This window comes from Benincasa hispida, chromosome 10, assembly GCF_009727055.1.
Source record: "Benincasa hispida cultivar B227 chromosome 10, ASM972705v1, whole genome shotgun sequence".
NCBI classification, from domain to species: Eukaryota; Viridiplantae; Streptophyta; class Magnoliopsida; order Cucurbitales; family Cucurbitaceae; genus Benincasa; species Benincasa hispida.
In genome coordinates this window covers 8,553,097-8,579,152 of record NC_052358.1, presented here as the reverse complement: position 1 = coordinate 8,579,152, position 26,056 = coordinate 8,553,097, and the positions used below count along the sequence as shown (strand labels likewise).

At 34.1% G+C, this 26,056-nt stretch overlaps 1 long non-coding RNA gene across 2 annotated transcripts in view; it reads left to right on the top strand.

Annotated features, from left to right (window-relative positions):
- Positions 1-5,413, top strand: part of LOC120088013 — a 21,293-nt gene extending 15,880 nt beyond the window's left edge. Inside the window, exon 6 of one of the 2 annotated variants that reach the window (XR_005484788.1) lies at positions 4,886-5,413. This is a non-coding gene — a long non-coding RNA (uncharacterized LOC120088013). The remainder of the gene's footprint in view (positions 1-4,885) is intronic. The other variant, XR_005484787.1, reaches the window with a different exon arrangement.
- The last annotated feature ends 20,643 nt before the right edge of the window (positions 5,414-26,056 follow it).

Genomic DNA, 26,056 nt, shown 5'->3' with positions numbered 1-26,056 from the left:
CTACTTTGTAGTTAGTACAATCGATGTGATCCTAAATCGTTCATATAGAGATATGTGAGTAGGGGCATCCTATGCAATGAATTTGTATAAGATTGGACCACGACTTAGTCACTTTTTCTTTATAACACCGTTTACTGTATAAAACTGACTAATTCAAATTTGATGACCTAGGTAACTCGATCTCAATCCTGAGCTAACTATGAACTCCTATTTATTCGGGATTACCCTTAGATCTACATGGGTGAGGGCAACTCAACAGCGCTGGCTCAATAAGCCTCCCATTTCAGGGGTAAGACCGGGTAAATAGCTGGGGACATATGGTGTAAGACGGACTTCACTCCTACCCGTCTCTAAGGGTAGTAGATAGGTTGTTCCCTTAAGTGCTGACTTTGGAATAAGAACAAGGGGCCCCACCCTCTCACTAGACTGAGAGGAACTGGATTTGTTGGTTGGACCACAAATCAATTGTTCTTTAGAGGTTTAGTGGGATTGAAGGAACAAGAAGTGTTCTCGGGGGTAAAATGGTATTTTGATCCAGCCAAAACCACGAACAACCTGTGAAAGATTGACTTACTGGTTACGGTTATATCAGATGGACAAAAATATATCTACAGTGAGGGGAGTGCAACTACAGAATTTTAGTGGAATGACCCGTTCGTTAACAAATGTTGATTGATTAGGTTAAAGAGTTTTACCGGTTAATCTCGGATTGTTGGAGCCCATGATTTGTAGATCCATTAGGTCCCCCTGCTAGCTCATATGGATTAAACTTAGAACAGTATGTTGGATTAATTCGAATTGTTCGAATTAGGAAAAGGGATTAAAAACGACAAGTATATGTGATATCACTATCGGTTTTTGTATGGTGCTCTATATTCAAATGTGATTTGAATTTCGAAAATATGAATGCGGATTCATGTTCGGGAGGTCAAAATTAGTCAAGAGGGTCAAAACTGTAAAAAGTCAAATGGTTGACTTTTATGCTAAAAGTCAAAGTTTGACTTTGACCAAATAGAAAAAGACCATTTTGTCCTTGACTAAGAGTTAGTGGAACTATCCAACATTTTTGTTGGATAATCCCACTAACTTAAGTGGACTATGTGTAAACATTATAGAATAACACATAGCCCACTTTGATTTAGTCCTTTGTGAGGTGTTGATTTTTGGTGAGGTTTTACATGCATTAAATGCATGTAATTGTTTTATAAAAAGGAAGTTTTATAAAACAAATTTCTTCTTCTTTTCTTCTTTAAGCAAGCTGAATTTTTATAATTTTGGTTTCTAAAATTCTCACCAAAAATTCCCTTTTTCTCACATTAACTTTGAACTACCACTTCTTCCCCTTTTCATTCCTTCATTCATCGGATCCCACAACCCGGTTCCGAGTCCAGAGAATGGCGGGTAAACTCTAGTGGTGGTCCGAAAGAGTTCGGTTCGAGATTCAACGAGGAAAAGCATTTTTCGGGAGCTACAAAGGTTGTATTATATGCCTTTTAATTTACTGTTTTTCCTATATTTGCATGTTATTTTCCTTTTAATTAGAAGTAATTAGAGTGTAATTAGATCCTTATTCCGCTGCGTATGTCTCGTGTTCCATAAGTTAAATAGAATCATAATGGAAAGGATTAGATGTTTGCTCTCTGATGCTATCTTAGGGGAAAGTTCTTGGGCAGAAGCTGCAACCTATATCGTGTATACCTTGAATAGGTGCCCTCACACATCTTTAGAATTGATTAGCCCTGAGGAAAAAGTGGACTAATCATCCTCTTAACCTTAATAACCTCAAGGTCTTTGGATGTGTAGGGTTTGTACACCAAAATAAAGTTAAAGGCCAAAGCAGTCAAGTGCATGTTTGTGGGCTTTACAGAGGGTGTTAAGGGGTTTAAAATGTGGCATCCGGTTGAAAAGAAGTTCATAGTGAGCAGATAGATCACTTTTAGGGAAGATGAGATGTTTATGCAAAAGAAGAAAAAGGTTAAGGATGAAGGAAAGTTATCCAACACAGGATTTGAGGTGGAGTTACCAACTGAGCAGTCAATTGAGTCTAGCCAACCTAGTGACATAGTAAAAATTGAGGAAGATGTAGGGGAACATGAGGAGATAGCATATGAGCAACCTGATTTAAGCCAGTGTGTCTTAGCTAGGGATAGACAAAGGAGAACTATCATACCTCTAGCTAGATATACTGAAATGAATTATATGAATCTGGTGTTAAATATTGTGGTAGCTCCTACTAACCAAGAACCAACTACCTTTGAGGAAGCAACAAGTTGTGCTAATGTAAGAGATTGGATTGAAGCAATGAATGAGGAGATGCATTCACTAAAAGTGAATGACACTTGGTCTTTAGTTCTTCTATTAAAGGTTACAAACCTGTTGCCTCTAAATGGATTTTCAAACTTAAAGAAGGAGTATCCTGTGATCAAAAGCCCAGGTATAAAGCTAGATTAGTTGTAAAGGGGTTCACTCAAAGGGAAGGAATAGACTATTCTAAGATTTTCTCCTCTGTTGTAAAACAAACTTCCATAAGATTTCTTCTATCCTTAGTTGCTCAAAATAATCTAAAATTGTATCAACTAGATGTCAAAACTGCCTTTCTTCATGGACATCTAGAGGAGACAATCTATGTGACGCAACCTAAACGATTTGAAGTTAAAGGAAAAGAAAATCTCTTTTGCTTACTCAACAAGTTTATATATGGGTTATAGCAATCACCTAGGTGCTGGTATAAAATATTCAATGACTATATTTCTAGCATTGGGTTAAAAAAAAGTTCATTTGACATATGTGTTTATGTAAATACGAGTTCTTACAACGATAAAGTTTACCTATTCATATATGTAGATGACATGTTGCTGGCAGATAGGTCCAAAGGAGATCTAATCCATGTTAAAAACCTCTTAAAAAGAGAGTTTGATATGAAGGACTGGGAAGAAGCAAGCAAGGTCCTAAGAATAGAGATCCAAAGGAACAAAGAGGAGTCTATTCTAAGCATCAATTAATCCATTTACTATGAGAAGATCTTTAAAAGGTTCAACATGAATGATGCCAAACCTGTGAGTTTACCTATTGCTTAGCACTTTAAGCTTTCCTCAACTAACTCTCCTAAGGATTTTGACCAAGAACATCAGAAACGGATGGCTGTCATACCCTATAATAAAGCAGTCGGAAGCCTAATGTATTTAATGATTTCTACCAGACCTGATCTCTCATATTCAGCTAGCTTAGTTAATAGATATATGTCTAATCCTGGTAAGAGACACTGGGAGCTACTAAATGGATCCTAAAGTACCTAGTTTGGTCTAAAAAGTCAAAGTCTACCAAAGGTCAGCTGAATCAAACCTAGAGCTTTATGGATATATGGATGCTGACTATACTCGTGATTTAGACAAAAGGAAGTCCTTAACAGGTTACCTTTTCTTTTTTGGTCCTAATCTAATCAGCTAGAAAGTATCACTACAACCTATAGTAGCCTTATCTACCACAGAAGCTGAATATATAGCTTTAACAGAAGCAATCAAAGAGGCATTGTGGCTCAAGGGATTGCTAAAAGACTTTAGAATAGATCAAACAGTAGTGAAACTCTACTGTGACAACCAAAGTATTATCCATTTGTCCCCAAATCTACAATTCCACACTAGAACTAAGCACATTGATATCAAGTATCATTTCATTAGAGATAAAATTGAGTCAGGAGAGATAGAAATTTTAAAGGTTCATACTTCTGACAATGCAGCTGACATGTTAACAAAACCTGTTTTAAAGCTTAAATTATTTAAATATTTAGACCAGATTGGTTTTAAGCTTCTAGACACAGGGTAGACAAACCGACCAGAATCAGGAAGATCAGAATATTGCAAGGCATTGGAGTCAAGGTGGAGAATTTGAAGAAGCTTTGACTCAAATACCTCAATTTTTGTTTGTTTATAACTAACTTTGTAAATGGTCAGCTGGTATACTCTATAAATACCACTGATTTTAAATTGAAATTAGAGAGTTATCATCATTTTCTTAGTTTTCTGTAAACAACAAAAATTTGTACGCAATCTTCATCAGTAAAAAGAATTTAGATCTTCCCGTGGACGTGGGCAATCTTGCCTAACCACGTAAACATTGTGTCTCCATCTTCTTACCTTATCTTTAATTTATGAGTCAATTAACACAGTTACTTACCGTGTATGCGTGTGTGTATATATATATAAAGGTACAACAATTTGGGATGGAGAGTTTCAATCCTCTAAACTTTAGTCAAAGAGTGTACGTCTTTATGTTAGTTAAAATTTGTTGGTGTTAGCTATAATAGTCATATAAATGATACATAAAACTAAACTGTATTTGTATATCAATATCTTAAGTATGGCATTATTAGTATTTTAATCGTATATCAACACTCATTTAAAATCCATTTTAAATAAAATATTAATTAGTAATTGAAAAAAATTTAAGTATATCACAATATTATGAAACTATCATTGATATGTGTTGGTTTTATTACTAAGCTTGTTTGATATGCTATATTTTTCATGTTGATTTTCATCTTACCTTCACATGTTCTTCTTAAATCTTTCATTAATCCATAGAAAACGAATTTAATGAATTAAAATGTAATAATGATACATTTTAACTAAAGTGTATCACTAAGATAAAAAGAAGTATACATCGATGATCAAAGCATAGGGTTAATTAGTTGTTGCATATATACATATACATATATATATATATAAATGGCTAAACTAATAGCAAATAGCAAATTTTAAAATTGGCTAAATTGGCTTTTGAGTCTCTTTTCCTTCGTGGTTTATTTGTCCCTTTTTTAAACACTTTTGGTTGTGTGTGTGTTTTTTAATAAAATTTTGGTTGTGATGTGATTATGCCTTGATTTTAGGCGGGAGATTCGTTGAGCTTTGCTGCAATTCATTACATTCCCCACTTAGAACTACCAAGGTAAATGTGGATGTAGCATGGGGTCAAAAATCTCTGTTGATGAGTATTGATATTGGTGGTAGAGAGTCCAATGGATCTCTCAGAGCTGTTGCCCATATCTATTTGAATATCGTCATTAAGTCTCCTTCATCTGAGATGAAAGCCATTTGAGAGGGGTGTTCGTTTTGCATATATACTGGGTTTCCAAAAGATAATCGTTGGGTCAGATTGTTCAACAACCATTGATCTCCTGAATAAACGATTTGTTTCCTTCAGCGAAGTCCTTTGCATCTCTTTTCTTCATGTAAAACACAATTTAAATTCAATTGCTAATAAATCTGTTGTACGGGCCAAAAAGCATGGTGTATCTGAGCTCTGGTGTGATGTATTCCCTTGTTCTAATTGAAGCCCAAAAGGCTTAATAAAGTAGATTTCTTTCCATTTTTTTTTAAAGTAAGTAATTAAAGTTGTCCTAAAAGAAGTATGTAACTAAAGTTGCTAATGTTATGATTTAATATTAATTGTTCTATTGTTGTTACTATTTTTTTAACATGTAGGGTAGGTAGGGTTGGAAATTTTCCTTTCTATTTTGCTCTTTCCTTATTCATAAATGTGTATTTTACTTTTTGTAAATGAGATGCAACCATTTGAGTGTAAGTGTCTCTTAAACTATGTTGTCCTTCTTTGATAGGACACAACTGTTCGAATGTGGGTGTCTTTCAAGTCCAATAGTTATTGTTCGATGATATTTCCAAATAAATTTAATTAGTTGAATTTGAACTTTTTATTTGTATTGATTTGTACTATAAATACTAGATATAGACTCTAATATATGTTCCTTTGATTTTTTTTTTAATGTTACAAGAAGTTTAAGTCTTCCAAACCTTCTAGGAGCTTCAGCTTTGAAGTCTTCAGGAACTTGGAGATTTAATCTCCTAAGTATTTGGTCTTCAGATCTTTAAAGCTTGGGACCTCAGTGTTAAGTTCTTCAAAACTTGAGAACATCGATCTTCAATTCTTTAGAGCTTCAGAGATTGAGAATTTCGGTCTTCAGTTAAGTCTTCAATTTTTCAGAACTTGAGAGTTTCAATCTTTAGAGCTTGTGAACTGGGGAAATTCAGTCTTCAAAACTTGAGAACTAATTTTGTCTTCATTTCTTCGGAACTTGAGAGTTTTAGTCTTCAAAACTTCAATGTTTTGATCTTTAGAGCTTCCAATCTTCAGTTTTTTTAATCCCCTTAAATAAAAGGGTAATGCCTCTATTTAGAAAGGTATCCCAAGGGTCCTACATGGGCTTAGACCCAGTTGCTTTTTGATGGATATAACAAGCAGTCAGTAGAAGAATTCAGGATCATTAAGCACTATAATTCATTAATTTTAGCATCAAATTAAGCATGTTCATATAAGGAAAAAGAGAGTTTCAGTATAATTCACCTTTGAAGACTTCAATCTTCAAAATCAGCTTTAATTTCCTTAGTTGCAAAGTGTATACCACCAAAAGATCTTCCCTACTATTCTCTTTGGACTTTAGATTGAGTTGTGGGACTCAAAATGAACAGAATGGAGGGAATTTTGGAGAAGTTTCTGGTTTGTAGCTGAAGAATGAAGAACCACTTCTTCAATCACTTCAGCTTCAAAATTTTGATTCCATGACCATAAACTTAGTGGGATGAAGCTGGTTTTATTCATTTCATCCATGTAAGCTGATCATACAAGCTTTGCATCATAAGTTGACATCTCTTCCTTGGAGAATTTGGTGGAAATGTGAGTAATCTTGGAAAAAAAACCACTGGTTTTAAAATTGAATTTTCAATTTTCCAAAATCAATTCTATTTAAAATTGATTTAAAATCAAACAATTGAATTTTCATTAAAATTCAATTGTAATCTAATTTTCAAAAGTTAAATTAAAACAAAAAATTGATTTTCTAAATTTGAATTATCACAAAATTCAAATTTTCAATATTAAATTTAATTGATTTAAATAATTAAATAATTTAATTAATTGAAATAATTTAATATACAATATTCAATTAATAAACACCAATTCCACAACCATGAATCTCTATTTATGTAATTAATATTTAAATCATATTTAAATATTATCCGATTCTCCAATTTCATTTAATTTAGTAATTATTCGTGTAATTATATTGCATATAATTACTAACTCCCTTAATTTGAATTTGAACGTTTCAAATTTAACTCATCACTCTATTATAAGGTTTCTTCCATTTGTGAGCTAGTAGGGAGACCTAATGGATCTATAGATCATGGACTCCAAAGATTCGAGATTAATCGACTAAACTCTTTAACCTAATTAACCAACATTCGTTAACTATCGGGTCACTCCACTAAAGCTCAGTAGTTGCACTACCCTCATTGTAGATATATTATGTCCACTTGATATAACCATAATTAGTAAATTAGCCTTTCACATGTTATTTGTAATAATGGTCGGGTCAATAGTTGTTTTACCCCCGAGATTACCTCTTATTCCTTAAGTTTCACTGATCCTCTAATGAACAATTAGTTTGCGATCCAATCATCAAACCAAGTGCCTCTTGGGTCAATGAGAAGGTGAAGACCCTTGTTCAAGATCCGAAGTCAACACTTAAGGGAACAACCTCTCTACTATCCCTAAAAGCGGATAGAAGTGAATTTCATCTTGCACCCTATGTCCCCAGCTATCTACTCGGTCTTACCCCTGAAATGGGAGGCTTATTAAGCCAATGCTATTAAGCCAACCCTCACCCATAAAAATCTAAAGATAATTCCAAATAAACAGGAGTTCATAGTTTAACTCAGGATTAAGGTCAAGTTACGTAGGTCATCGCTTTAAAATAGTCAATCTTAAACAGTAAGTAACATTATAAGGAAAAGTGATTATTTCGTAGTCTGGTCTTATGTAAACATCTTTTGTATAGGATGCCCCCACTCGCATGTCTCTACATGAACAATTTTGAGATCACATCGATTGTATCAATATACAAAGAGGGCCGCATCCATAGTATCCTCAGGATAAGGTATCTAACCTTACTCATATACTTAGAAACCTTTTTGGCTATATACTAAAACTTGATCCATTTTTATGTCTCTACATAAAGTTTAAGTATTCATGTTATAGTCGTAGATTTTTTTATTGGATTTATAAATAAATGCAGTTCAATAACACTTTTATTGAATTAAGTCTCAATAATACCTTTATTGTGAATAGAATATGTTTAACGTTTACAAATTGCGAGTTTTTAGGGCATTCCCAACAAACTCCCACTTGGACTATAAACTCTAGTAGGTATTAAAATATATACATAAATATATAATGTTGAGTATGAAAGAATAAATATAATAAAATAGGGAATCTATATACCCATGAATTCTCCCACTTGCCCTAGATTTATGAAGCTCGTAGTCCTAGTCCTACTAGGTGACCCTCGAACACTTTAGCCATGAGGGCCTTAGTATAAATGGATCACCCAAGTTGCCTTTGGAGGTTATCTGTATGTTGATCACGTCTCCTCTGTGTACTATCTCCCTGATGAGATGGTACTTTTTTCGATGTGCTTTCCTCGTTTATGGATTTTCGAATCTTTTGAGTTGGCAACTGCCCCAGTGTTACCATAATACGAAGTGATTGGCAGATGCATCTTTGGAACCACTTCCAAATCAGTCAAGAACTTTCTGAGCCATATTACTTCATTAGTTGCTTCACAAGAAGCTACGTATTCAACTTCATGATGGAGTCAGCAATACAACTTTGTTTAATACTTCTCCATACTACTCCTTCATTTAGAGTGAATATTGATGCTAAAGTAGATTTTCGAGATCCCACATCAGTCTGAAAATTAGAATCAGTGTATCTAGTAAGGATCAAATCCTTAGAGCCATACACGAGCATATAGTCCCTCGTTATCCGAAGATACTTGAGTATGTTCTTAACAACAATCCAATGACTATATCCAGGGTTAGACTGGAACCTATCGACTATTCCGACTGTAAAGCATATATCGGGGCATGTGCACAACATGGCGTACATCAAACTCCCGACTACTGATGCATATGAAATTATCTTCATATTCTCAATCTCTTGAGATGTCTTAGTGTTGGATTATATGTCCTAGAACTCGTAGTTTGTAATATTAAACATATTCTATTTACAATAAAGATATTATTGAGGTTTATTCAATAAAACTATTATTGAATATGTAAATTGCACTTGTAAAGACTAAATCCAATAAACTAAGATTCATGGCTATTACATGAATACTTGAACTTTATGTAGAGACATAAGAATGGATCAAGTTCTAGTAAATAGCCAAAACGGTCTATAGTATACAAACAATGTTAGGTATCTTATTATGATACCACTATTAGATGCAGCCCACTTTGTATTTAGTGGAAACATGTGAGTAGGGGCATCATACGCAATGAGTTTGTGTAAAACAAGACCAAGAAACAAGTCACTCTTACTTTACAACATTGTTTACTGTTTAAGACGGACTATTTCAAAACGATGACCTAGGTAACTTGACCTTAATCCTGAGCTAACTATGAACTTCCGTTTATTTGGGATTATCCTTAGATTTGCATGGGTGAGGGTTGGCTCAACAATGTCGACTCAATAAGCCTCCCATTTCAGAGGTAAGACCGGGTATATAGCTGTGGATATAGGATGCAAGAGAAAATTCGTTCCTACTCGTTTTTAGGGATAGTAGAGAGGTTGTTCTCTTAAGTATTGATTTTAGGTCTTGAACAAAGGGCCACACCCTCTCATTGGCCCGAGAGGGACTTTGTTTGGTGATTGGATCACAAACCAATTATTCATTAGAGGAACAGTGAAACTTAAAGAGTGAGATGTAATCTCGGGGGTAAAACAACATTTGACCCAGCCATTATTATAAACAACCTATGAAGAGTTAACTTGCTGATTATTGGTTATATCGAGTGGTCGGAAATATATCTACAGTGAGAGAGTGCAACTATTAGACTTTAGTGAAATGACCAAGTAGTTAACGAATGTTGATTAATTCAGTTTAAAAGAGTTTAGCCAATTAATTTTGGATCGTTGGAGTCCATGATCTGTAGGTCCATTAGGTCCCCTACTAGCTCACAAATGGATTAAACCTTAGAATAGAGTGATGAGTTTAATTTGAAATGTTCAAATTCGAATTAAGAGAATTAGTAATTATATCTGGTATAATTACATTTTTAATTATTCAATTAAACGAGATTGGAGAATCGAATTATATTTAAATATGATTTAAATATTAATTACATGAATGAGGATTCATGGTTGTGAAATTGGTGTTTAATTAATTTAATATTTGATATTAAATTATTTAATTAATTATTAATTTTATTTGAAAATTTATTTTTTGAATTAATTAATGAAATTTCAGTTTAATTAAAGAATTAAAAACTGAAATTTGATATTAATTTTAAAAAAGAATTTCAAAAGTAATGATAAGAAATCCACTAAAAGTGGGATTTTTTCACTTGCATGAACACCGAAAATCTCACTCACAATTCAAGCATGAACTGTCTATTTGAGGTGCAATTTGATTACAAGAAGATATAGAACAAAACTTGAGGTTTTTGGGCTGAGTTGATAGCCATGCATTTTGAATGTTTAGAGAAAAATTACTAAAGAAGTGTTTTTCACTCTCTACCTGAAAACCAAACTTTTCTCTCTCAAATTCCCATAAATTCAGTTCATTTTGATTCCCACAAATCAATCTAAGATCTTAGAGAATAATAAAGAAGATCAAGTGGTGGTCTACAAGGAGATGCTGAAGAAATTTAAACTGAATTTGTGGATAGAAAATCTTCAAAGGTAATTTCTTGAAACCCTATTTTCTGTTATGAACATGCTTACTAAAATTCTAAAATTGATTAATTAGAATACTTAATAATTCTAATTTCTTCCGCTAATTGTAAGTTATAATCGCCTAGACATCGTAGGTTAAAATCCAAATTAAATGTTATACTTGGATAAATCACCTAGACTTAGGTTGTTTCATTAGCCGAAATATACTTAAGTAAATTTTCACCCAAAACAAATAGAACACTTTAGTGGAAGATTAATAACATATACGATATGTTGTTCTTTTCTCTTGCATCCCTAAGTATTCACACCGTGGGACTCATGCTCGGCTTCGTGTCATCCTTGAAGTGACCTCCATTCAGGAAGTATTTGCATGAGACAATAGCAAGGTGAAAAGGGGAAATAGTTCATAGTAAGTGAGTGAAAAATGTGTGTCAACATGTCTTGCGGTATCTTCCATTAGTTTGGACTGTGAGATTCCTATGTTGTGCCTACTTGTTGACTTTATGCGATATACACTAGTCCTTTTATGGTGGCTATCCACTTGAAGGGTTGTAACATGGGATTCGGAACAACTTCAACTCCAGAAATGGATAGGATTTCTTATTTTGATTTCCAAACTTGACTTTTCAATTCGGAAGCATTGTTGGGGCCAACCTCTGAGGTTTGAAAATGGAGGGTTACACTTATAGAATAACTAAGTTTTAGTAAGTTCTTGACTGAAAACAGTAACTAAATGACTATAAGAATAAAAGTTATTTTGGATATAGTATTTAATCAAGAATATCTTACTTTAGTGAATGAGTATTTGACTGCTCCTCAGTAGCACTTATTCTAACTCACTATAGTATCGTTGCAAATAAAATAATGAAATTTGGGTACATTATTATTTTGCTAAAATTGAATTGTATTTAAAAAGCAATTTACTAATTAGAATATTTTTATAATTGCAGCATGTCGACTTCTTCAAAATAACTCGCTTTTAATAAAAATAACGATCTTAAATATACAACATCAAATATAAACGTAATAACAACGAATGATGATTTAAAATTTATTTTAATAGAGGAATGTCCTCTATCTCTTAATTCAACTGCAAATCAGATGGTTTTGAATGTCATAGATGAGGAAACAAAAGAAGTACAATAAGGTAAATATGATTTGCTTGTCATTGAGACATGTTTAGTGGAAAATGATAAATTAACCTAGATATTAGATTCAGGTGTCGCTAATAGTCAGAGCCCACCACTCCTGGGTTCTCATCCTGAGAATACCAAGGTATCCATTGTGGTAGTGTCCAGTTTTGGTTCGATGTTTATCTTGAAGAAGGTCTTCAAGAAGTTCATGATCATTTCGGGGGAAAACGTGAAGAAAAAGGTCTTCAAAGGTGAGGTTTCTTGAAACCCCTTTCTTTTAAAGTATACTGTAATTTAGTTGTAAATTCTATCTTGTTGTTTGTTTATTATAAACTTTATATTCAATGAACTATGGAATTTGGTCGATCCACTTCCACTCAAGGTTCTCTCATTAGAGTGCTTACAATTGGTATCAGAGTCAGGTTGTAGGTTTCTGATTCCAAATTCCCTTTTTGTATTGAATCGTTTTACAGTAATGGTGAGTTTTATAATCTGCATTATATTTATGCGATGAATGGTTATGGATGGTTTTGTTGATGGATGTTTCGGGATAGAACTCTCTATTTAATGGCTTTCTTTAATTTACAAATTTGGTTTGTAAAGGCCCCTGCATTTTTTGGCATTAATATTGCAATCGAGTTTGTAATTTGTAAGTTGGAATCGCTCGTGATGCTTTGAGTTGCTTCAAAGAAGGGTTGCAGAGCATTGTTTCGATGGAGAAGACAAAATAGATGTTCCAGATCGTGTAGCTATAGCTAAGCGATTGTGTAGCTCTTGGTATGTGATCAAGTAGCTTTTGCTACACGATCGTGTAGCATTTGCTAAACGATCACATAGCTAATACTACGCGATTGTGTAGAGTTTACTACACGATCATGTGGTGTTTGCTACAAGATTGCATAGTCGCTTGTTGAACGATCGTGTGGTCTTTAGATGCTCAATGCATGCTTGCCAGCTACACGATCGCGTAGACTTTCATGTTCATCGCACAGTCGCTAGCTACGCGATCACGTAGTCTTTCATGCTCATCACATAGATGCTCAATGCATAGTTCTTTTGCTGCACAATCAATTGCAAGGTGGTTCTTTGAAGGGCGGTTCAGTTCGAGCAGTTCAAGACCCGGTTCACTTGTTTCGAACCAGTTACCTTAAATTTTGTAATAGTTAGCCTTTGTTTTTTCTTTTTAAGAGGTTCTATCACGATCCATCAACTATTAGAGTAAATATACATTCGATGTATGTTTTATATTATATGTCATAATGTATGTCATATAGTTTTAAAACCCACTATAGGTTATGCATTTATGTTCATGCATCATTTTATATTATAAGTTTTATAATATATGAATATGCACAATTTAAATTATACAAAGCATGTTCATGCATCATATAATATAAATGTTATAGTATATGTATGCATGCATTATAACATATCCATGCATCATTTATATTATAAGTGTTATAATATATGGTTGAAAGATGTATGGAATATATGCTATAGCATGATTCATTACTTAGTTATATAAATATTATATATTAGTAATGAATGAATATTACATGAAGCATGAAAATACCTTAGGTTAATTTATAAATGTTATAATTAACTAAAGTATGTCTAGCATGCAATAGTATTTTTTAATTGTTTCATTTATTTATAATTGTTATAACTAAATGAAATTAGAATTAAAATCAATAATAAAAAGTTGCATGCAAACCTTAGGTTATAATTGTTTTCTTTAATTGTTTTAAAATATGATTGAGATAGATCTAAGATCACATTTCTAATGAGATTAGAAATCTAAGTTTAGTCTTTTAAATCGGTTTAATAGGATCAAATTGATTCTTAATAAAAGATTAAATATGTAACAAATGTATAAATAAGGGACCTTTTGTCTAAGGCGGGTTCTGGCTAGGCTAGGGTACTTAAGTCGATGGAAATGCCGCACCTCTAGTTGGGAACCTACTTGGAAAGGTGAATTAGATAGATTTGTTACATGCTTACAAGTTTGATGAAAGTCCATTAAAGAGTCTAATGAGACTTCAATCAAAATTGTTTAATCATCAAAGACAATAGTTGTTTTTTAGCAAATTAAACAAACACTTAGATAAAATCAGTAATAAGATTTTTATAACTTAATTAATCCTAGATAGAATACTTAGTGGGAGAAAAATGGGGTATATGATACTTCATTTATCCTCTAAATGTTTCTCCCTAAAAGTTCACACCATGAGATCTACTCTCGGCCTCGAGGCACCATGGGTATCCCCCAACGGGTGGCATTTAGGTAGGTTAATACCAAGGTGAATAGAGAGAATGTTTATAGTAAATGGGAGTGAGACGTATGACAACATGTTCCTCGATCTCTCTCATTAGGTTAAATAAAGTTTCATGCATCGCCTCGTGGCATCATGGGTGCCTCTTAAAGGATGATTGTATTGCATGACACTTTATTTGATCTCTAGAAATGGATAGAGTTGCTTTAGTTTCATGTTCCAATCGGCTTTTCCTTACAGTTGGCTCATTGGGGTGGAGCTCTAGAACCTAAAATGAGGGGTTACACTTACACAAAACTGTTAAGAATCTTAACAAATTCTGGAACGAACAATGGTGACTATTAGTTACAGTGACAAGGAGTTGTTTCTGTTTAATGGTTGAGAATGTCTCATTTTAGTGAAGGAGCACTTGATCACCCTATGGTGACTTGTGTCCTGCCTCATTGAAATATCATTGCAAAATAGATGTCACTTAAGGTATACTAGACTATTTTGCTAAAAATTGATTGGTTTTATTAAAGTGGTTTAATGTAAGTAGACTAAAATAAGTTGGTTCTTTTTCAACAAATTCATTAATATGCTAAAATAAGTTTGTTCCTTTAAGCAAATTCATTAATATGGCTACCACTACTCTAAGATTACTAGCCACTGATAAATTAATAGGTGAAAACTACGCTAGTTGGAAAAACACAATCAATACTATTTTTATCATCGATGATCTTCGCTTTGTCCTCATGGAAGAGTGTCCTCCCCTTCCACCTACCAATTCTCCTCGAAATGTTCGAGAAGCATATGAGCATTGGACAAGGGAAAATGAAAAGGCCCAAGTGTACATCTTGGCAAGCCTTAATGAAGTCTTGGCCCAGAAGCAAGAGCCCATGCTCATAGCCTGTGAGATCATGGAGTCTTTGAGGGGAATGTTCGGACAATTGTCTGCACAGCTCAAGCATGACACTCTCAAGTACATCTTCAATGCCCATATGCAAGAGGGGGCATCTATTTAAGAACACATTCTCAACATGATGATCCACTTCAATGTGGCGGAGATGAATGAGTCAAGCATCAATGAGGCCAACCAAGTTAGCATTATACTGGAGACTTTACTTGAAAGCTTCCTGCATCTCTGTAGCAATTTTGTTTTGAACAGGATTGACTACAACCTGACTACCCTGCTCAACGAGCTACAGACCTTCCAATCCTTGTTGAAAAGAAAGAAGAAGAAGGGTAAAACAAATGTTGCTTCATCTTCTAAATAGTTTCATAAAGGTTCGACTTGTACCTTCTTCCTCCGGCACCAAAAAGTGGAAGAAGAAGAATGGTGGAAAGGGGAAGTCTGCTAACAGTAGTTACTGCGAAAAGGGATAGACAACCCGTCAAGGCTAACAAAGGAAAATATTTCCATTGTAACCAAGATGGGCACTGGAAGAGGAACTAGCCCAGATATTTTACGAAAAAGAGAAAGGCCAAACAAGGCAAATATGATTTGCTTGTATTGGAAACCGATTTAGTAGAGAATGATGATTATGCCTGGATTATTGACTCTGGGGCCACTAACCATGTTTGTTCTTCATTTTAGAGAATTAGTTCTTGGCGGCAACTAGATGTTGGTGAGATGATGATGCGAGTTGGAACCAGACATGTCATCTCAGCTGTGGTAGTGGGAGGTCTCCGGTTGACTTTACAAAATAGATTTCTTATTCTAAAAGATGTATTTGTAGTTCCTGAATTGAAAAGGAACTTAGTCTGTAAAGTGCTTTTTAGAACAATCCTATAATATTAACTTTTCTTTTAATAAAGTGTTTATTACAAAGAATGGTGTTGATATTTGTTCTGCAAAACTAGTGATTTGTATATGCTAAGGCTGTTAGCAACAATTCCCTCCATCATATAGAGATGTTTAAAACTGCAGTAACTTAACATAAAAGACTTAAAATTTCTTCAAAGGAAAATGTCCAACTTTGGCACCTAAGATTAGACACATAAATCTCAATATGATTAAGAGGTTGGTAAAGAATGGACTTCTCAGCGAGTTAGAAGAAAATTCTTTACCTGTGTTTGAATCATGCCTTGAAGGCAAGATGACTAAAAGATCTTTTACTGGAAAAGGTCATAGGACCAAAGAACCTCTAGAGCTAGTACATTCAGATCTCTATGGTCCGATGAATGTAAAAGCTAGAGGAGGTTATGAATATTTCATCACTTTTACTGATGATTATTCAAGATATGGGTACGTTTATTTAATGTAACATAAGTTTGAATCTTTTGAAAAGTTCAAAGAATTCAAGGTTGAAGTTGAAAATGCATTAAATAGAACGATTAAAACATTTCAATCTGATCGAGGTAGAGAGTTTATGGATTTAACCTTCAAGAACTATATGACAGATCATGGAATTGTATCCCAACTCTCAGCACTTGGTACACCTCAGCAAAATGGTGTATCAGAAAGGAGAAATCAAATCATGTTGGACATGGTTCAGTCTATGATGAGTTATGCTTTCTTACTTAACTCATTTTGGAGTTATGCAGTAGAGACTGGAGCATATATCATGAACTGCATTCCCTCCAAGAGTGTTACCAGAACACCTTTGGAGTTATGGAATGGTCATAAAGCTAGTTTACGTCATTTTAGAATCTAAAGTTGCCCAACACATGTGCTTGAGGCTAATCCTAAGAAATTGAAACCACGTTCAATGTTATACCTATTTGTAGGCTACCCCAAAGGGATGAGAGGTGGTTACTTCTTTGATCCTAAAGAAAACAAAGTTTTTGTATCGACAAATGCTACTTTTCTTGAAGAAGACCACATAAAGAGCACAGGCCTAAAAGGAAGATTGTGTTGAATGAAATTTCCAAAGAAACTACTGAATCTTTAACAAGAGTTGTTGAAGAACCTAGTACCTCAACAAGAGTTTTTGAAGTAGGTTCATCTTGTAGGTCAAATCCACCTCAAGTGTTGAGGGAACCTCGACGTAGTGGGAGGGTTGTAAACCCACCTAATCGCTATATAGTTTTAACTGAAATCCTAGTTATGGTAGCTGATGGCGAAGTTGAGGATCCATTGTCTTACAAGAAGGCAATGGAGGATATTGACAGAGATGAATGGATCAAAGCCATAGATCTCAAAATGGAGTCTATGTACTTCAATTCCTTATGGAATCTTATACATCAACCTGATGGGGTTAAACTTATAGGTTGTAAATGGATTTACAAGAGGAAACAGGGTGTTGATGGGAAGGTGTAAACCTTCAAGACTAGACTAGTGGCAAAGGGTTATACCCAGGTTGAGAGAGTTGACTATGAGGAGATTTTCTGCCTATTTCCATGCTAAAATCTATCAGGATCCTTCTATCCATTGCCTTATATTATGACTATGAGGTTTGGAAAATGAATGTCAAGACTGGTTTTCTAAATGAAAATCTTGAGGAGACCATTTATATAGTACAACCTGAGGGATTCATAACCCAAGGTAAAGAGCAAAAGGTTGCAAGCTTAATCAGTCTATTTATGGACTGAAATAAGCTTTTCGATCTTGGAACATAAGGTTTGATAATGCGATCAAACTTTATGGCTTTAATCAAAACGTTGATGAGCCTTATGTATACAAGAAGATCATCAACAGTGTAGTAGTTTTTCTAATGTTGTATGTAGAAGATATCTTACTCATTGAGAATGATGTAGGTTTACTGATTACTGTTAAGAACTGACTAGCAACCCAATTCAAAATGAAAGATTTGGGAGAGGCTCAGTTTGTTCTGGGCATTTAGATCTTTTGAGATCAAAAGAACAAAATGATAACACTATCTTAATCATCGTATATTGACAAGATGCTTGTCAAATATTCGATGCAAAACTCCAAGAGGGCCTTATTTCCTTTCAGCACGGAGTTACATTGTCTAAGGAATAGTATCCTAAGATACCTCAAGAGCTTGAGAAGATGAGACGAATCCCCAATGCATCTACTATGGGCAGCTTGTTGTATGTGATGTTATGTACTAGACCTGACATCTGCTATGCAGTAGGGATAGTAAGCAGATATAAATGTAATCTAGGATTAGATCACTGGACAACCGTTAAAAACATCCTTAAGTATTTACGGAGAACGAGGGACTACATACTTGTGTATGGTTCTAAGGATTTGATCCTTATAGGATACACGGACTCTGATTTTCAGATTGATAAAGATTCTAGTAAATCCAAATCAGGATCAGTGTTCACTCTTAACGAAGGGGCAGTTGTATGGCAAAGCACCAAGCAAAGGTGCATCGCTGACTCCACCATGGAGGTTGAGTATATAGCAGATTGTGAAACTGCTAAGGAAGCCGTTTGGCTCCGAAAATTCTTGACTGATTTAGAAGTTGTTCTAGACATGTCAAAGCCCATCATACTTTATTGTGATAATAGTGGTGCTATAGCTAATTCTTGAGAGCCTAGGAGTCACAAGCGCGACAAGCATATAGAGCGAAAATATCATCTCATTCGAGAGATTGTGCATCGAGGCGACGTGATTGTCACATAGATAGCTTCGGAGCACAACGTTGTTAATTCGTTTACAAAGGCCCTTTGATGCATGCAATTTATGATGCATTATGGTGTGAGTTTGCGGTGATCATGCAAGTTTTCTAACAAGACCCAAGTATAAGCCTTATTAGGTTTCCTGGTAAGTCTAGAGTCGAACACAAGGACTACTGAGTAAATATGCGATAGTCACTTTGATTTTCTTGCGGTAGTAAAAACAAATAAAGTGGATGATGCTTTGATTAAGGCTTTTTTCCTATGCGAAAGAGTTTGAATGCAGAGTTGATGAATGCGTAGAGTTACAATGAGTATGCGATAAAGGGGTTGAGAAGGGATTTAGCTAGCATTTCCTAAGATTATGCACAAGTTATGCGATCATGCTACACACAAATAACAGCACGTCATCTCTCAATGCAGAATGTCATAACTCTATTTCTAGGGCGCATACGATGTGTATACGAAAAATTTGATAGGATTTATGTCTAAACCTCTATTCTTGTCTATGCGATGATGAATAATGCACACATAAAACAAGGTGACCACATACAATCATTCCTATTTCTAGGGTCCATGCGATGTGTTAATAGCAATAGAACTTATGTCTAAGTTTCTATTTCTTGCTTATGCAGTTCTAATCTGACTCTCTTAAGTCTAGATTCTAATCTGACTCTCTCAAGTCTAGATTCTATATGTAGACTACTCTCTCAAGTATCTCTAAAGGGTGAATGACACATACATAAGACAAGATGATCGCCTAAAATGTAAATCTTAAGTCATGCTAGCTAAGTACTTCTCAACCCATTCAGAAATTTAGCTACTCATGCGAAGTATAGAGATATTGAACACAGATTGAAATGAGATTTCCAGTTGCTATAAATAAAGTACTAAATACAAAATATCAAATGGATTTGAGAGACAAGAAGCCTAATAAGCGATGTCTTGCTTCTCGTGATCTTTTACACTGCTCTTTTTCACTCCAAATTTGTTCCAGATGTATATTCTTGCTCTCGCAAGTCTTGGCCCTCTTTCCATTTGTAACGCTTTCCGGCAGTCTCTCGATCTATTTGGGAATGATCTCTCGGCTTCCTCGTCTCCTTGTTCGTCTCCGTCTTCTAATTATGTCTACGAGTATGTGTGTGAATAGACTAACTAACTCTCTAACTTGTTAACCCCTTTTACACTAGTGGCCTTCGGTATTTATAGTGCTCAAGGTGAAGCAGCTTTCCTTTCTAATGTTGCAATGATGGGCGGTATTAATTCTCCTGCTCTGATGCGCCGATTAATGGTCATCGAAACTTGAGTGTATGGTCATCAAAACTTGAGTGTACTTACTATAGTGTAGCTTTAACGACTTGTCAACTAAATTTGGATTCGACCGTTATTAGCTTTCCGTCCTATCATTATTTATTATGCTATCAACTTGATGCGCAGTCTTTATGCAGCCACCTTTTAAAGAAGCTTCTCACGATCGCATACGATCACATGACTTGCGATCGCAATCTTCAAGCGCGTTGATGCCTTGTTCCTTTGGATCGTAATTTCCCTTGCGCCATCGCATTTTTCCTGCACGAAATAAGTAAATTAACTGCTTTTATGTGATGAGCGCTTGCGATCACAATTCCTATCAATTTAGCACTTTTGGACATGATATTGCTTATTTTGCCATCGCATTCTCTCATTGTTTTACTTATTTGAGCTATAACAACTTGTATTTATATCAGTTATCATCCTCACGGCTACAGTGTTTGAGGGTCACCTGTAGAGTATGAGTCTATAGGACAGGCCATGTCTAGACTAGGGCAAGTATTATGCCCTAGTTTATTATTTGTGTACTTTGTATTTTGCTTATATTGTACACCCCACTAGTTTTAGATCAAGTAAGAGATTGTTGGGGTTGATGCCCTAAATCTCGTAGGGTTCTATACTTTGCAAACATTGTTGACCAAACTCATTATGGATTTAATAAATATTTGATATTTTATTCTGTCTATAAGATATATAATATTTTAGTTGCATTAACCACAAACCAAGAAATTAACATCCAAGGTTATCTTTGTAACTTAAACATGTATGTGGAGACATACGGGTGGATCATCTTTAAGTCATAACCTAAAAGGTTTGTAGTAAATGGATAAGTCTGGGTACCTTATCATGGTGACACTACAAGTATGGCCCGTTTTATAGGTGTTACAATTATTGCAAGTGCTACAAATGATCTAATCCTGATCATTCATGTATAGACATACGAGCGGGGATATTCTATACAAAGGAGTTTGTATAAGACTAGACCACAAAATGTTTACTCTCATTATATAACGCCGTTCATAATAGAGGCTTACATTTCACCAGGACGACCATATGTAACATGACCTGAATCCTGAGAGAGTTGTGAACTCCTGCCTATGAGGGCAGTCCTTTGATTTGTATGGGTAAGAGTGGTCAGGTCACCGACTCATTAATCCTACCGTTTTGGGGATTCGTCTGATTGAAGAGCTAGGAACATAGCTCCACAAGATGAAATTCACTCCTTCCCTGAAGTAGGGGTAACGTAGAAAATTACTCCCTTAAAGGTTGATTCCGAGTCTTGAACAATGTGGTGCCACACCCTTTCCTGGCCCGAGAGGGGTTTTGTCATAGTTGAACTATGATCTATTATTCATTAGAAGGATCAGTGGTACTTAAGAAGTTGTAACTACAGGGGCAAACCGATAATTTGGCCGGCCTAGTTGTACTTACGAGCAGTTTGTGAAGGGTCATCGTACTGTTGATTAGTTATATCCAATAGACATAGAAATATATCTATAGTGCTAAGAGTGCAGCTGTCGGTCTTTAGTAGAATGCCCAACAGTTAACGAATGATGAATAATGTAATTAAAGAGTTCAATTAATCAGTTTTTGGATTAATTTGAATCGTTCAAATTAATAGAGAGATTTAATTATATATGATATAATTGTCATAATATATTTGATACATTATAGCTTAATGGGAGGAAATAAATATTTGAATGAGTTTCAAATATATTTTCTATGAATGCAATTCATAGTTGTTAAATTTAATATAAATATGATTTATATTAAATGTCGTATTATAGAGAAAAGAAACTATAGTTTATATTGTATGTGATACAATATTAAAAATAGGTTATATGTTATATTTGATATAAGATATAATTTTATATATATATATATATAATATGATAAGTTAGTTATCATATTTATATTTATATTATTATTATTAGTTTAATAATAAGGACGGGAGCCTTCCCCATCTTTTCTCTCCATCCATATTAATGGATGGTGGTTAATTTTTGGCAAAGAGATTAAAAGGCAAAAGGTTCTCTTCTTCTTGTTGCTGCTATTGGTTAAACGATTAAGTGAGAAAGAAAAATACATAAGAGTTCTATACTTTGTCTTGAGTTTATTGAGAGTTTTCAATCTTCCTCCTCCACATTAAGTTTTTCCTCTTAATCAAAATAGTCAGAACCCACCACTCCTAGATTCTCACCCTGAGAATAGCAAGGTATCCATTGTGGTAGTGATCGATTTTGGTTCGAGGTTTATCTTAAAGAAGGTCTTCAAGAAGTTCATGATCCTTTTGGGTGAAAACGTGAAGAAAAAGGTCTTCAAAGGTGAGGTTTCTTGAAACCCCTTTCTTTTTAAGTATGCTATAATTTAGTTGTAAATGCATATCTTGTTGTTTGTTTACTATAAACTTTATATTCAATAAATTATGGAATTTGATCGATCCACTGTCGCTCAAGGTTCTCTCATTAGATTTCCTACAATAGGATGCAAGATGGAATTCACTCCTACTCGTTTTTAAGGATAGTAGATAGGTTGTTCTCTTAAGTATTTATTCCAGGTCTTGAACAAAGGGCCCCACTCTCTCATTGGCCTGAAAAGGACTTGATTTGTGGATTGAAACACAAACCAATTGTTCATTAGAGAATGAGTGAGACTTAAGGAGTGAGATGCAATCTCAGGAGTAAAACAACATTTGACCTAGTCGTTATTACAAACAACCTGTGAAGAGTTGACTTACTGATTAATGGTTATATTGAGTGGTCGAAAATATATCTACAATAAGGGAGTGCAACTATTGGGCTTTAGTAGAGTGACTTGGTAATTAACGAATGTTGATTAATTCGGTTTAAAAGAGTTTAACCAATTAATCTCGGATCGTTGGAGCCCATGATCTATAGATCCATTAAGTCCCTCTACTAACTCACAAATGGATTAAACCTTAGAATAGAGTGGGGAGTTTAATTTGAAACGTTCAAATTCAAATTAAGGAAATTAGTAATTATATGTGATATAATTACACGTTTAATTATTGAATAAAACGAGATTGGAGAATTAGATTATATTTAAATATGATTTAAATATTAATTACATGAATGAGGATTCATGGTTGTGAAATTGGTGTTTAATTAATTTAATATGTGATATTAAATTAATAAAGTTAACTAAATTAATTAATTAATTATTAATTTTATTTGAAAGAATTAATTTTTGAATTAATTAATGAAATTTAATTTTAATTAAAGAATTAAAAACTGAAATTTGATATTAATTTTAAAAAAGAATTTAAAAAATAATGATAAAATGGATTTTGAAGAAATATACTAAAAGTTGGATTTTTCCACTTGCATGAACACCAAAAATATCACTCACAATTCAAGTATGAGCTGTCTGTGTGAGGTGCAATCTGATTGTATGAAGATATAGAACAAAACCTGAGGTTTTTAGGCTGAGTTGAGAGCCATGCATTTTGAATTTTTAGAGAAAAATTATTGAAGAAGTGTTCTTCACTCTCCAACTGAAAACCAGACTTTTCCCTCTCAAATTCCTGTCAATTCATCTCATTTTGATCCCTACAAATCAATCTAAGGTTCTAGAGAATAGTAAGAAAGATCAAGTGGTTGTCTACAAGGAGATGCTGAGGAAATTTAAGCTGAATTCGTGGATAGGAAAAGGTCTTCAAAGGTAATTTATTGAAACCCTATTTTCTGTTATGAACATGCTTTCTAAAATACTAAAATTGATGAATTAGAATGCATAATGATCCTGATTTCTTATGCTAATTGCATGCTAACTTGATCATTTAGGACACTATTCCTTAGACAAATGAATTCTATGTCTAAAAGGTAACAAACTTCTTTGGAATCTTGCATACTATATCTTGACAAGATTTTGTCAATATAAGATGCATGAGATAGGGTTGGCATTCTATTCTTGCAATTCCGGACTATTTAGATCCCAAGAACATATTGTGCATCTCCCAAATCTTTCTTTTGAAATTGTGATGTTAGCCATCTTTTTACGTCATTAAGGAATCTTACTTCATTCCTAATGAGTAGGATATCATCAACATAAAGTACTAGAAAAGCTACAGTCTTGTTGACTATTTTCTTGTAAACACAAGGTTAATCAATATTCTATTCAAAGCCATAATATTTGATTGCAGTGTCGAATCTTATATTCTTGGACTGAGATGTTTGTTTTAACCCATAAATCTTTCTTTTAAACACAAGGTTAATCAATATTCTATTCATAGCCATAATATTTGATTGCAGTGTCAAATCTTATATTCTTGGACTGAGATGCTTGTTTTAACCCATAATATTTGCTAGCATTCTATTCTTGCAATTCCGGACTATTTGGATCCCAAGAACATATTGTGCATCTCCCAAATCTTTCTTTTGAAATTGCAATGTTAGCCATCTTTTTACGTCATCAAAGAATCTTACTTCATTCCTAATGAGTTGGATATCATCAACATAAAGTACCAGAAAAGCTACAGTCTTGTTGACTATTTTCTTGTAAACACAAGGTTAATCAATATTCTATTCAAAGCCATAATATTTGATCATAGTGTCAAATCTTATATTCTTGGACTGAGATGCTTGTTTTAACCCATAAATGGATTTATTAAGCTTACAAACTTTTTACTCTTGACCCTATTCAATGAACTCTTCTAGTTGAAACATATAAATACTTTCATCAAGATGACCATTCAAAAAGGTTGTCTTGACATCCATTTTTCATATTTTATAATCATAAAAAGCAGCAATGGATAAAAGTATTATAATAGATTTAATCATGGCAACAGGAGAGAAGATTTTTTTCATAGTCTACCCCCTCTCTTTGGGTAAAACCTTTTTCCACGAGTTTGCTTTGTAGGTTTGCACCTTACCAGTTTGCTCTCGTTTTCTCTTGTAAATCCACTTTCAATCAATAGGTTTTACCCCATCTAGTTTATCTACAAGTTCCCAGACCAAATTGAAGTACATAGATTCCATTTCAAGGTCCATGGCCTTTATCCATTAGTCTTTATCTACATTTTCATTGCCTATTTAAAAATCAATGGATCCTCTAAGCCATCATCAGGTTTGACGATCTGAGTTTCTGTTAAACCCATGTATCGGTCAAGCTGTTAAACAACCCTCCCACTACGTCGAGACGTTCTCAATTCGTGAGAAGAATGTGATAGGCTAACAACTTTTGTTGAAGGACTAGCTTGATCAACAACTTTTGTTGATTTATATGTAGATTCTCTAGACATCTCATTTAATATTAATTTACTACGAGGTTGATGATTTCTTATGTAGTCTTCCTCTAAGAATGTAGCATTTTTCAATACAAGTACTTTGTCTTCTTGAGGATCATAAAATAGACCACCTTTTGTTTCTTTGGTGTATCCTATAGATAGACATATTTTTTAACGTCGTTCTAATTTTTTAGGGTTTTGCACCAACACATGTGTCGAGCATCCCCAAATTTTGAAGTAACGCAAACTACCTTTACGTTTTCTCTACAATTCGTATGGTGTTTCTGAAAAAAAAAAAAAAAAAAATTAGGGAACCATGTTCAAAATATATACAGCAGCCTGCACTACATACCCCCAAAAGGACTGAGGTAACTTAGCATTACTCATTATTGAATGAATCATATCTAACAGGGTTCGATTTCTCCTGCTACACCATTTTGTTGTAGTGTATCAAATGCAGTGTGTTGGGATTGAATTCCATGTTCTACTAAATAGTTCTGGATTTTTAAATCCATATACTTGCCATCTCGATCTAATCGAAGGGTTTTAATCTTTTTACCTAATAAGTTTTCAACTTCTGTCCTATACTTTTCGAACTTTTCAAGAGTTTCAGACTTATGAGGCATTAAATAAACATAGTCATATCTAGAGTAATCATCTAAAACTGATGAAATACTTAGATCCTCCTTGAGCTTTAACATTCATTAGACCACAAAGATCTGAATGTATAAGTTCTAGAGGTTCTTTGGCTCTAAAATTTTTTTCTAAAAAGATCTTTTAGTCATTTTTCTCTTAGCACATGATTCAGATAGAGGTAAAGATTTGTCTTCTAACTG